Raw genomic sequence first — 13,348 nt, forward strand, 5'->3', positions numbered from 1 at the left:
AATCATGCCATTTATTTCAGATAGGATGATAAGCAGCTATTATATATTACTGACTTTTGGTTGCTACTGACTTGTGCTGGATCTGGACTGGTGATCTGGAGGTAAAAGGTTCTTTGTGCACCATTACAAATTCCAGTAATTTCTTGAGAGTGCAAATTAAGAACTATTTTATCTGAAAACATGAATTTAGTGCAAAACTATATTGAATTTTAGCGCATTGCAAAACACATAATTCTGAATCAAATTAAATTAAAAGTGTGAAGCCTTTCAAAGTAAAAGGATTTTCTATTTTATGACTAGTATTTGGTTAATTTTCCAAGGAAGTATTCCTGGACACCCATTGACTTCAGTGGACCTTGGATCAGGCCTAGAATGGCTAGCATTGCATCTTCCCAAACCTCTGCACAGATATGCTAGTTCCTTTCCTTATCCATGTCTAATCTCATAGTCAGTACTGATCTCTCCTCTTCTACAATAGAGAAAAAAAGTACATGCAGCATACTTACTTCTCTCCCTTTTTAAAAAAACAATGTATCTGCTTATCCTGTAATTTCCATGCATTGTCTTTTAACAACTAACATCTGGAAACAGTATCATTTTACATCACCAAACAGTTCATTAAGTGCAATTTACAGAAAATGTTAATGAAAGGATATGTTTCTATACCACTCACCTCACAAAGTATGTCAGAACTTCAAAGTCCTTTTATTTCTTAAAAATCTGCCACAAAAAAGAGGAGTCTTGTACTAGCTCCTGTTGTTTTAAGCATTTTGGATGGCCCTCAGTCAGAACTTTTTGGAACATGTGGTATTTTTTTATAGTCTTGATGTAACAGGGTATGACTCCTCTCCCGCCTTCTCCCTGCAGAAATTGGATAGACTCCAGTTCCTGCCACCATTTCTACTATAATCCCTATGCAACAATCTCAACCACACTTTTGGCCCTCTCCCTGGGACCCGAGGGAAATGGAAGTCTCTCTCCTTTGAGCCCTGGTTGGTTGGTCAGGTAGGTTGGTCGGTCTGTCTGTCTGTCTGTCTGCCCATAGTCTTGGCATTTCCCTCCTGCCTCTATCAGTCTTGATTTGATGGGGGTAATGGCTCTTTACACAAGCAAGCTGGCTAGCCTGATTTTTCTCAGGGGGGAACTAATTAACATCTGAGTGATCACAGCGCAGGCTCACCTGTACCCACCCTGTGATGCACTCTGTCACAAGTGGATTCTCAGCTTGAAGAAGAACACAAATACCTCCATAGTCTCCTTAGCAAAAGATCTTTCTGTGCTATTTCCTGCTGCTCTGAGTGGCCGGACTGAGATCGGGGAACAAAATAACTATTTTGTTCATCAACCTTTGCAATATGTCCATGTTTCCCAAGTCAAACAGGACTATGATTAAACTGGATTTATTTCTTGTTCCTTCTCAGAGATAGCTTTTCAACTGACTATTTGAAGAATAAGAAGGTAATAGATTCTAGCCCTTAAGCAGTATGGTGTCTCCCATATTAACAATCCAATCTTCCGCTATGGCCTTCATGATCAAGTGCATTGTATCCATTCCTTCTATGCCAGGACACACTATAGTACTGAGCCATTGACTCCAGTCTCTGATAAGCCCATAATGCCATCATCCACTTGTTACACTTTCAAATAAACCCTTTCTTGATTTTTCCCATGCTGCCCCTCATGCTTGGGAGGTGCTCCCCAGAAACATCCACAAAGCTATCCATTATCCTCCTTCAAAAGACTCAACTTTCACCTCTGCCAACTTGACAGTCGTTTTAAGGCTGCTGATCCCCTCAGACCAATGCTTATCATGTTGATCAATATTGTCTCGTTGTTTCCTTGCACTACCTGTCTGTCAGTCTTCACTTGAGCTACATATACACTACATGCTTCTTGCGCAAGAAGCCTTCTTGCGCAAGAGCATGTCCACACCTCAAAGCACATCGTGAAAGCGATGTGCTTTTGCACAAGAGAGCATTCACACTGCATGGATGCTCTTGCACAAGAAAGCTCTGATTGACATTTACAGAATGGCCATCACAGCACCTGTGCTTTTTCCCATAGGGGTTTCTAGTGCAAGAAACCCCTCTGGAGCATCCACACTTGCCTTTTTGCACAAGAACTCTTGCGCAAAAGGGAGTTATGCCTCGTAAAAGGAGGTTTACCTATGTCAGAAAAAGCCCTCTGTTCTGCCGTTTTACTCTTGATTTACTTGCGCAAAAGCGCATTTGAGATGTGGACGTGCCACAGGTTTTTGTGCAAAAACCTTGCAGTGTAGACGTAGCCTTGTTGTCTCTGACTTATAGATTGTAAACTCTTTAGGCTAACAACAGCACTGTGAGGATTCTGGTCTATGATTAGAGCTCTAAGTACAACGGTAATACAAATAAGTAAATGCCTGTAGAGGGTACCCTGGCCTTGTTTCTGGCAGGTTCACTCTCTCCTTATGGTAAAAGTTTGTGCTTATAGATCTATATGTGTGTCAGATTAGAATCCTGACTGCTTTTTTTTAAAGAAAATCACTTGAGATGAAAAGGATTCCTTTACAAGCTTTGCTTTCAATCTGCTGACTTCAAGCACTTGAGGCAAGTGGGATTAAAATGCTACCGTATAATGCTATAGTTGATCCAGTTGCAGACACATGCTATCCACGTTCAAGTTGGGAGTTCTAAAGAGGCCTAAAAGTGTCCAATCTCCTAATGCCTTTAGAATCCTTTGAAATTCCAGCCAGAAGGTCATGATACTGCCACGGCTCATCTTTTTATTTAACCCTGCTTGTTTTTTACATCACCCTCAGCAATTCATTAAACTGCAGCTCTTTTTAATCACAAAAACTCTAATACCAGAACTGGGAATATCAGCCTAAATTAATAACAATACCTTTTAATGTGACACAATAAGTTATTGTTAGTCCAAAAGACCTCAACTGCTTTTAGAAACCTAAGTGAAACCCTTATTTTTAGATTTTCAATGTAGTTAGTAACAGTCTTTTTTTAAATTCCTTTCTAAACTTCAGTTTTACTGAAAGCTAATTGTCTATGAGTAGGCACTCAATTATTTGGTCTATTCAAGTGATAATGCGCAACAAAGTTTACAGATTTTTAAAGAATAAGAATACGAATATATCAGTTATCTAAAAGACTATTTTCTCATGAAAGAAATAAGTAAATGCATATAACACAATACAAGTCATGAACATTCACTCCCCCCTCCTCAAAGCTCTGTTAATCTCTCTCTCACACTGAGTACAAAACAAAGGTCTGAATTCATTAAGGATTAGTCCAAGTTCTGTGGGTTCTAGACAACAGGAAGAAAAGTCATGTAAATCAGATACATATGGGGATTTGTCTAGGATTATAATTAAAGCCACTAAGGGTCCGTCTACGCAGCCGGGCTAAATTCAAAATAAGCTATGCAACTTCAGCTATGTCAACTGCATATCTTAAGTCGAAATAGCTTCTTTCAGCTTTTGGTGCTGTCTACAGGAAGTCAAAGGAAGAATACTCTTCCTTTGACTTCCCTTACACCTCATAAAATGAGGGTTACAGGAGCTGGAGTAAGAAGTTCTCCAGTTCACCATTATTTTGAAATAATGGCTTTCTGAATAGACGCACTCTTTGTTATTTTGGAATAATGCGAGTTATTCCAAAATAACGCTGCTGTGTAGACATAGTCTAAATTATTACATACCTTTCCCTAGCACTGCATAGAAGACATGTTTCCCCTAAAAGAAAAATGGTCAATTGATCTTAGCAGCTGAAACAGATGCCAGCCAAGGGGCTCAGAGATGGCGCAATGAGGCTAAGACACACTCATTACCCTAGGCAATTTGGGGTGCAGAGAGTTATCCTAGTGGAACATTTCTTGAAGGACAGTGGAGATATACTGTATTGCTACTGCCTTTGGACTCTTTCTTCAGAGTGCTGGATTCTTGCATTTTCCTTGCCTCTATATGGATAATCAAAGTAGAGCTGATTGAAAAATAAGGTGGAATTTTTTGCTGAAAATTTAGAATTTTGTTTGCTTTGGCTGAAATATTTTATTTCAAACTGGCTCCAAGGCATGCCACAGGAATTGTAGGTCAGGCAGGGCCAGGCAGCTGACACGGGGGCAAAGGAGGCAGCTATGCTGGGGGCCAGAGATTTAAAAGGCCCCAGTGCTCCTGGCCCTGCGACTATCATTTAAATCCTGTCCTCTAAATTGTTGCTGGAGCCTGGGATGGCACATGCTGGGTAGTGCTAAAGGGCTAGCTGGAGAAGGCTAGTTCCCACCCCCACCCCTTCTGCCTGAGGCCTCCCCCCTTTCTGGGGGCCTGGAGTTCCTCTCCCCACATCTTGCCTGGGACCTGGGTAAGGGGCTTATATTATCATTGCTCTCTTTGGGCTGGACATTCTAAATCTCTTATACTCCTACCTGAATGGTGCAGGAGCCAAATTAGTGATCGGCATTACTCACAAAAGCCTCAGTAGTATGAATTCACTGTTTCATTTCCAACAGACCTATTTGTATTTAAATGGCATGAAGGGAAATATTTAGTGTTTGTATATATGTGTTATTCTCATAGCAAATAAGTTAATAACTAGGGCAAGAGGATAACTGAATTGGTTAGTAAGATAGTAAAAAGCATCCTGATTGGCTAATAATTAAATTACACAATGTCGTAATGTCATGTGCTGTGAAGAGCTGCAGGAGACACATTAAAGTGCCACTTTCAGCTTGTGAGCTGCATTCTGAGTATCGCTGCTTTAAGTGGACTACATTATATACCACAGCCACGCCTATAATGCAGTGTTGCATCATGGAAGATGTAGTCCAATCTGAGGCCTTAGTCTATGGTGAAGAATGGGAGCAAAAGCACTCAGACTGCACCACTCATGAAGCACCATTAATATTGCTGATTAAATATTGAAATTTGCTGCAAAAGCAAACACTTTATGAAAAATTTAGTTGAAACCCCAATTTTTCATTAAAATAAGTTTCAGCAGAAAATTTTTGAACCAGCCCCAGAGCAGAGAAACTTTTGAGAGTTATAAATATAGAAAATGCAAACTACTGCATTTATAAAGAACCTGGCAAAATGTCTTTTTTCATCCACAAACTCTACAGTAGAGAATATAGATTGTTAGTTAAGCATGATGAAGTTGGATTTTCCATGGTTAGTTGGAAGAAAGGCTGCATAACATGTGGCAGCTAAGTTCTGATGCTATGATGGGTGAAAAAGTTCAGATCTTTGGTGTAGCTAAGCCTCCAGACCTTGATTCAGCCATTCCTTTATATTCAGCAAAGGACTTAAACATAGGTTTACCTCTAGGCAAACTCTTACATCCCATTGAAGAATCCATATGGCTTAAGTGTTTATGATGTATAGGAATGGACATAAGACCATTGTCAAATACTTTGCTGAACTATGACCTCAGAAGCTGAGGAACTCATTCAAATCTCTTGAATCTGAATAATTAAGTTGACTTTCCTGGGGTACTTCCCAGTTCTAGTTTTTTTCAGCATAGCCAGAATTTGAAGAGAGATATTATGGAAATAGGGCCCCAGATATACATTTACTTTGAAGATTAAAGTCAAACTAAAAAAATAGACAATGAAGCTCTATCGGTTCAAGACAGTCTGTCTGTACATGTATATAAAAGGTACAAAATGTTTCTAGCCCTCAGGATTGTAGGGAAAAGATTGAAAACAGGAACTGTAAAGGTTCAACAGGAAAAGAGCAAATAAAACAAGTGAAAAAACTTCTTAAAATATTAAGGTTTTAAAGCCAGTTGCATGATTTTGTGGGAGGGGCTAACTCTTGATTTATGCTTGCTTGGAGTTAGCAATACTCAACAAGCTAAAGGCTACAGAAAAAACCCCCAGATCATCCTTCTGGGATAAACTCTACCAATAGATGTGTGACAAAAACGTTTAAATGGCAACTGCACTCACATAGCCAGGGATGGGATCTGTCATATGATAATAGCAAAGATTCCAAGAGACCGTCACTTGCTTCCAACACTGAGCAAAGAACTTTGTTAGACAGTATTAACCTCATACCTTTAATTTGCCCTCCCACTCTGCTTCACTGTAGAGCTTCTGCCTTAGGCCCTTCCTACACAAATCAGTGCAGTTCCTCCCCCACCACGTCATTTGTATATATAATCTTTAACGAGACTTCATATCTATTAATGCTGCTTAGATCAAAGTGCCTCATCACGATCACCCTTTGCCACGCCTAGTCATGAGGAACGTTCTATCCATGCAATTTACTTGGATTATTAAATTCTGAAGATGGAGACTCCTGATTTATCTGAAAAAAGGGAGATTTATTTAATCTGGCAATGATCCAAAGCCCAGCAAGCTCTTCACACTAAGCCACATCCTGAAGTCTTTACTCAATTTTCATTCATTGCTTATGTAACCCTGTGTGCATTATGTTTCCCCTTCTATGCCTAAGCCATAGAGTTCATGGATTTATTACAGCTCTGGGATGGGAGCCTGGTGCCTTAGCTGTGGAGATGCATGTTTTTATCTTCATAAGTTGCCTGTTCAATTCCCAGTGTTGGCTATTACATTAGTAATGCTCCCACTGAAGTCCACAGGTGCATTTGTGCTTTACCCCTTTTGCCTTTAATGAAACCAAAGGGCCATAGTTTTATAAAGATCTAGTCACTATAAAGAGAGTTTTCACCTGAATAAGGACCCCAAAATATGTCTGAGTAGGAACTTGGCTAGGGCTTGTCTACAAATACAATCTACAAAATCCAGAATAAAGTAGGGTGTAAATTTAACAGACTAAGCATGCTTTATTTCAAATGAGTTTAATCTACTTTCAACGAATAAGAAAGGTCCAGAATAGCTTCCCATGCAGACAAATCCTAAGTAAGAACTTGAGGGCTTTGCTCATGACTTGTAATTACAAATACTTTAGGACTAGTAGGAAGACTATTTTCTTCTGTAGTTTATTTTATTTTGCATTTACAAATGACCTTGAACTTTTCTCAACAGTTCAATGTTTTCATTCTCTAGAAACTTGTAATGAATAGAAATCACTCTTTTTTCCTCCCCCATTAAGACTGATTTCAGTATATCCTGATCTTTTCTTAGTGTGTTCCATTCTATCAAGGCCCGGTCAACAGTATAGGGACAAATAAACATATCCCATCATGAATGCAATTGGAAGGTGATCACGCATAAATGTGACCCATAACCTTGACTCATACAAGCAACACAAAATATTGTATAGCATTTCTAAAGAACCTCTGAATTTCCTCACAATGTAGGAAAGCTTTAAATATAATTTCTAGGTTTTCCTCCAATGTCCTTGGAAATGAAAGACATTTATTTATGACAGGACACTTTCAATTTTCTATAAAGCAAGGGGGAGTTAAGGTGGAAATAATTTAACAAGAGTGCAACACCCAATGATGTTATTTTAGTTTACTACAAATATTTGGTTTGTGTGAATTCATGTATTGTTAAAAAAGTTAAAGTTCATTTAGCGATGCTACACAGTACTGATGATGCTGTTATGATTCAAGGGCATGTCTCACATCTTTTACTTCTGACTGCCTTCCAACTGCATTCTGAGTTGTCCATGCAAACAGCATTTGTATGCAAAATCAATAGCTAAGTATCTATCTACCCAGTTTGTACTTTGCACAGAAAAATGGGTGTCAAGATGCAACAAACAACACTTTAAACAGACAAGCAGGTACAGGTTGAACCTCTCTAGTTCAGCACCCTCACTAACCAGTGCTGAAACAGAGAATTTGCCAAACCATGGGAAGTCAATATTGTCTATCAGCATTACCAACTCTTCCACTGCTTACTGCACTCTAAGAAGACATTTGGGGTAAATTAGAGCTAAATAACAGCACTGAACACTGAGAGCCAGGACCAGTGGCTGTAAACAAAATTTATGGGACTGTTGGGAACTCGATCACACCCATTATAGGTGGACATCTGGCTGACCAAAATCATGCTGGACAATGGATGTTGCTGGACCAGAGAATGCCAGATTAAAGAGGTTCAACCTGTGCATATGAAGTGTTGTTGTAGCTGAATTTGTCCCAGGGTATGAGAATGACAAGGTGGGTGAGGTAACATTTTATTGGACCAACTTCTGTTGGTGAGAGACAAGCTTTCAAGCTTACACAGAGCTTTTCTGAAGACCTGACAAAGCTCTGTGTAAGCTTGAAAGCTTGTCTCTCTAACCAACAGAAGTGAATCCAACAAAATATTAACTCACCCATCTTTTCTATCTAAGTAGGCAGAGTCTGTCTCCAATGTATGTAGTGAAAACCAACCAAACTAAAAGAACTGTATGAAAAATACAGGGAAATGATTATTAGTAAGATACCACACTCTATTTATGATTCAAATGATTCACAGGTTTGACTATTAATAGAATATGCGAGAAAATGTGTCCTTTTTTGACTTGACAGAAGGGATGGGATATTAGACACCAAATAAAAGATTACTCAAAAAAGAGTGTGTCAAAGATTTAACAATTTTAGACCCCAAGGTACCACTAGAATCATTTAGTCTGACCTCCTATAAAATACAAGCCATACATTTCACCCAGTATATCCTGCAGGTGACACAACTTGGTCTTGCACATCTTTCAGAGCACATCTTTTAGAGTCATTCAGTTTTGATTTGAAGACTCCAAGCAATTAAGCATTTGCTACTTCCCATGGTAAGCTGTTCCGATTGTTAGTTATCTTCACGGTTAGAAATTCTTATCTCCAGTTTGGCATTTGCTGATGTCAGCTTGTGACTGCAGTAGGGATGTAAAATTTAGTTTAATTAACTAGTAGATGGAATTTCCATCAACTAGTCAATTAGTTGATAAGTGGGGGAGCAACAATGGGGTTAGCTCCCAGCTAAAGTGTAGCGTGGGGGACCTGGTATGAGCCAGGACAGCTGATTCCCAACTGGCGCTGGGCCTTCCTCTTCCCCCACCCCCGCTGCACACCAGCCTTTTAAAAATATTAAGAGCCTGCCAGCTCTTAATGTATGTAAAAAGCAGATGTGCAGCATCTGAGACTGGATCATGCCTGGTCCCCACTCCCCCACTGCCTCTCCTGCCCCCCCACAGAGACAGTGCTGGGGGGAACTGGCTTTTAAGCTGGCTCCCCCTAGCACTGGCTCCTGCTCCCTCCCTTGCTGCAAGGGGAGGGGGAGAAGCGACTAGTCAAGGGACTAGTCGCTTACATCCCTAGATTGCAGCCCCCAGCTAAAACCTCTCCAATACCTCAAGGATCTACAACCTATCTGGGATGGTGATTATTCACTCTCACAGATCTTAGGAGGCAGGTCAGTGCTCACCTATAGACAGGCCCCCAACCGGAATCACATACTCACTACCAACCACGCACCCCACAAGGAACCAATTTCTGCAACAAACCCCCAGGCCAACTCTGTCCGCACATCCACCCTACTGACACCGTCATAGGACCTAACTGCATCAGCTACACCATCAAAGGCTGGTTCATGTGGACATCTACTAAGGTGATCTCTGCCATTTTGTGTCAGCAATGCCCCGCTGCTATGTACCTTGGACATACCAGACTGTCTTTACAGTTTCACATGAAAATGTTCTCCCACTGGTTTTGGTATGTTACCATTCTTGATGTCTTATTTGTGTCCATTTATTCTGTTGTGTCATGTGAAACTGCTGCACTGGAATTCATATGCAAATTTGACGCACTCAGAATGGGTCTGAATAGGAACTGGGAATGGCTCTCTCATAACAAGTAATTTTTCACTGTAGGTATTCGTACCTTCTTAGCCACATGCACCTTAACTAAAGAAGCTTTGATGTAACACTCCCATCTCCTTTTCTTTCATTTCATGCATCTGATGAAGTAAGTTGCAACTCATGAAAGCTTATGCCCTACTAAAATTGTTAGTCTTCATGGGGCCACTGGACTCCTTGTTGGATATTACTATGCCTTTGTCTGCTAGATCAAAGAGCTTCTAGCAATAAAGGGTAATTCTAGGCTGAGAACAAGTCACCTCAATCTTCTCTTTGATCATTTAAAATAGATTTGAAGCTCCTTTAGTCTCTCAGAAAATAATTTTTATTTTCTATATTTTTGTATTTAATTGATTCTAAAATTTCTTATTTAGGTGTATCCGTTACCTCTCTCATTTCAGGTATCAAATTGTGCCCATGAGGTGTGTGGGGGAGACCCTGTGTGTGTGTCACACTTTGCATCCCCCGGGGTGGCGTACAATAGTGTTCAGCCCCGGGGTCAGAGGCCCTGATGCAGGGTAAGATCCTTTCCGTAGAGCAGGGCTACTCAACATGGGGCCTGTGGGTGGGGTCCTTTGAACATGGCCTCTACTGGGAACATGCTCCACAACGGCGAGGCATCTCCCAGGCGCGGTGAGCACTGAAAGATGCAAGTGGACAGGCTGGCTGGGACAGACGGGTACAGGGTGTCGGCATTTCTAGCCCCTGCGTGAGGTGGTGTCAGGAGCGCCGGGGCATTGTGAGAAGTGCTGGCTGTTTAGTCTTGTGGGCAGAGCCTGAGAGGTGCTGACTGGCTCACACTGGCCACGTGTGGGTCCAGCACCCCGGCTTAATCTTTGTATTCATGCCCGTCAGTGTGAAAGAAGCTATTTACATATATTTGCATGTCTATGCAACCACACTTAAGTTGCAGCCCTCGGCATGTGCTGTTAGTATAATTGTGGCCCCCGGGGTGTCCAAAGTTGAATTGCCCTGCCCTAGAGTGTAGGAGGTTCTGGGGGTGGGTTGCAGAGCGAGTCTTCCCCACTGTCACCCCGCAGCAGTGGCTTTTGTCCCGTTGTGCCGGGCCTGGTTCCCCTCGCTAGGTGATGTGACTTGGCTCACTGAGTCACATCACCACGCAGGACAGGGCTCTGTCGTGGTGACACGGGGGGAGGCCAGGCGCCAGTGGCACTGTGACCTGGCACACTCCAGCCTCGTCCAGGTCCCCCTCGTTGGCCCACACTGGTTCCCTGCACAGCCCTTTCCATCCTGGGCTGCTGCTCTGTAATGCTGGGTGCCCAAGTAGAAACACAGACTAGGTCGGTGTGGAAGGGTCTCACCCTTTTCTGGTCTCGCTGTGCCACATGGTGAGGGGGGAAACACTGGCCACGAAAGGCCTGGGACTGCCCCTTTTCACCCAGGCTCCATCTCCGCCCGCCCCCTCCCCACCCTCACTCCGGCCCCTTCCCCTCTCTTCCTCCAACCCAGGTGGCCAGGGAGACTAGTGGGGCTGGGATTCCGGCCCCTCTCCCGCACTCACTGGCGGCAGCAGGGGAACTGGAGCAACACGGACCCAGTTCACTCTGCTCCCCCGACTGCATTGCTCCACTTCCCGCGGGAGAGGGGGCAGTCCTGTCCCCTCCCCCCGAGTGACACAGCCAGGACTGCGGAGTGAGGTAGGGCCACATTGTTCTGCTTCCTCCATCACTGCCAGTGAATGTGCGGGGGATGGACCCCCGTTGGAAACCCCAGCCCCCCGCCAGTCCCCCCACCAACTGCTTGTCAGTTCCTTGCCCCTCCCGCCCATGACATTTGGTGCACGTGACCCCCCCCCTTGTGCCCTCCCCACATCGTCCCTGTCTGAACTCTTGCTTCTCACTTTTTGTCTCTGTTTCTTCTCCCTCTCCCATTTCTCTTCTTTTCCTCTTTCCCCTTAATTCTGTGCCCCTTCTCTTCTCCCTTGGCCCGAGCAGCATTAGCTGCCCTTGCCAGGCTGCCACCTCACTGAGATGCCTCCCGGGCTGGGAGCAATACTGTGTGTGTGCCTTTTCCACTGACACATGAAGATCTGCTCAGAAAGGTGAAACATTGCAAGGAAATGGTACATTAGCAAAAGCGCACACCCCAAAAATGCCTTGCAGGGACACCTGCAAAATGTGTCACCTTACCAGAGTCATCTCCAGCATGCAAACTTTGCTAACTTTCTTCTAAATATAGACTTAAATAGTAACATCACTCTGGTGAGTTATGTATCAAAGAATCCCAAAGCCCGTCACAAGCCTCAGATACACAAATGACTTTAACTGCCGCTGACATGCACCCAACTCTGGGGTGAGACATCACAACTGTTTTAACTTTTCACAGTAACACTGCACAATAGTTTAGGACAGGAAGTGAAACAACAATACTATCTGCAATTCAGACTGTAGTGGGTTTTTTAAAATAAAGGATGCAGACCATAAATAGCCAGCATGAAATGTGGCTGGTACCCTGGAGCTAATACTCCTATTCTCAGGATGAGAGCTATGAGACCTTCAGTGGCCACAAAAGGTCCGCATTTCAGCTTTTGAATAGAACAGGGGTGGGCAATACAAAACCAGCAGCTCGCCATGGCAGGCCGCTGCCTCTATATTTATCTGCGCTTCTGCAGGTATCAGACAATTGCAGCTCTCATTGGCCATGGATCGCCGTTTTCAGCCAACAAGAGATGCAATCGTCTGATACCGGCAGAAACACAGGAAAAGGTAGCAGTGGCGACCCGCCAGGGACTAACTCTGTGGACCAGATCTGGCCCATAGGCCAGAACTTGTCCATCCCTGCAACAGAAATTCTGAGTTACCAACACCAGAGTTATGAACCACATTCAGAACTGGAAGTGTGCAATCAGGCAGAAGCCGAGACAAAAATAATAGCAACTACAGCACAGTCCTGTGTTAAATGTAAACTCAAAAAAAGAGGGAGTGTTAAAAAGAAAAGATTTGAGAAAGTAAAGAAATTGTTCTCGTTCCATTTAAATTCAGATGATGAAAAGCAGCATTTTTCTTCTGCAGAGTAAAGTTTCAAAGCCGCATTAAGCTCATGTTCAGCTGTAAATTTTTGAAAGAACCGTAACGTTTTGCTCAGAGTTACAAACATTTCAGAGTAGCGAACAACCTCCATTCCTGAGGCGTTCGTAACTCTGAGGTTCTATTGTATTGCTCAGGGCTGTCTAGGCAGATGCAAAAATACAGGCCTGCATAGGGCACCCAAATGTTTGGGGGACCAAATTTTCAGGTGCCTTTATGAAGCCACATGTGCTTATCTGCCTGAGGATGGACCTGACCACCCCTGCTGGTTCCTCTCTGCCCCTCCTCCCAGCTGCCATCTCCTGTCTGCAGCTGGACTTCTCTCTGCCCCCTCCCTGACATGCTCTTCTGCCAGCAGCACCTGGCAGCTAGTGAGGGCTCCCTGCTGCCAGACTCAGAGAGGAGCTGCCCCTCCCCCAGCATTTGCAGCTCTGCTCTGGCTCCAGGGAAGCCCCGGGGCCCAGTAGAAGCGGTACAGGGGTGGAGGCAGGGAAGTCCTGAGCTCTAGGCCCAGACAGAAGCTGCACACGGAGGTGTCGGGAGGGAGGGGGGG

Source organism: Pelodiscus sinensis, chromosome 11, assembly GCF_049634645.1.
Source record: "Pelodiscus sinensis isolate JC-2024 chromosome 11, ASM4963464v1, whole genome shotgun sequence".
In the NCBI taxonomy this organism is placed as follows: domain Eukaryota; kingdom Metazoa; phylum Chordata; order Testudines; family Trionychidae; genus Pelodiscus; species Pelodiscus sinensis.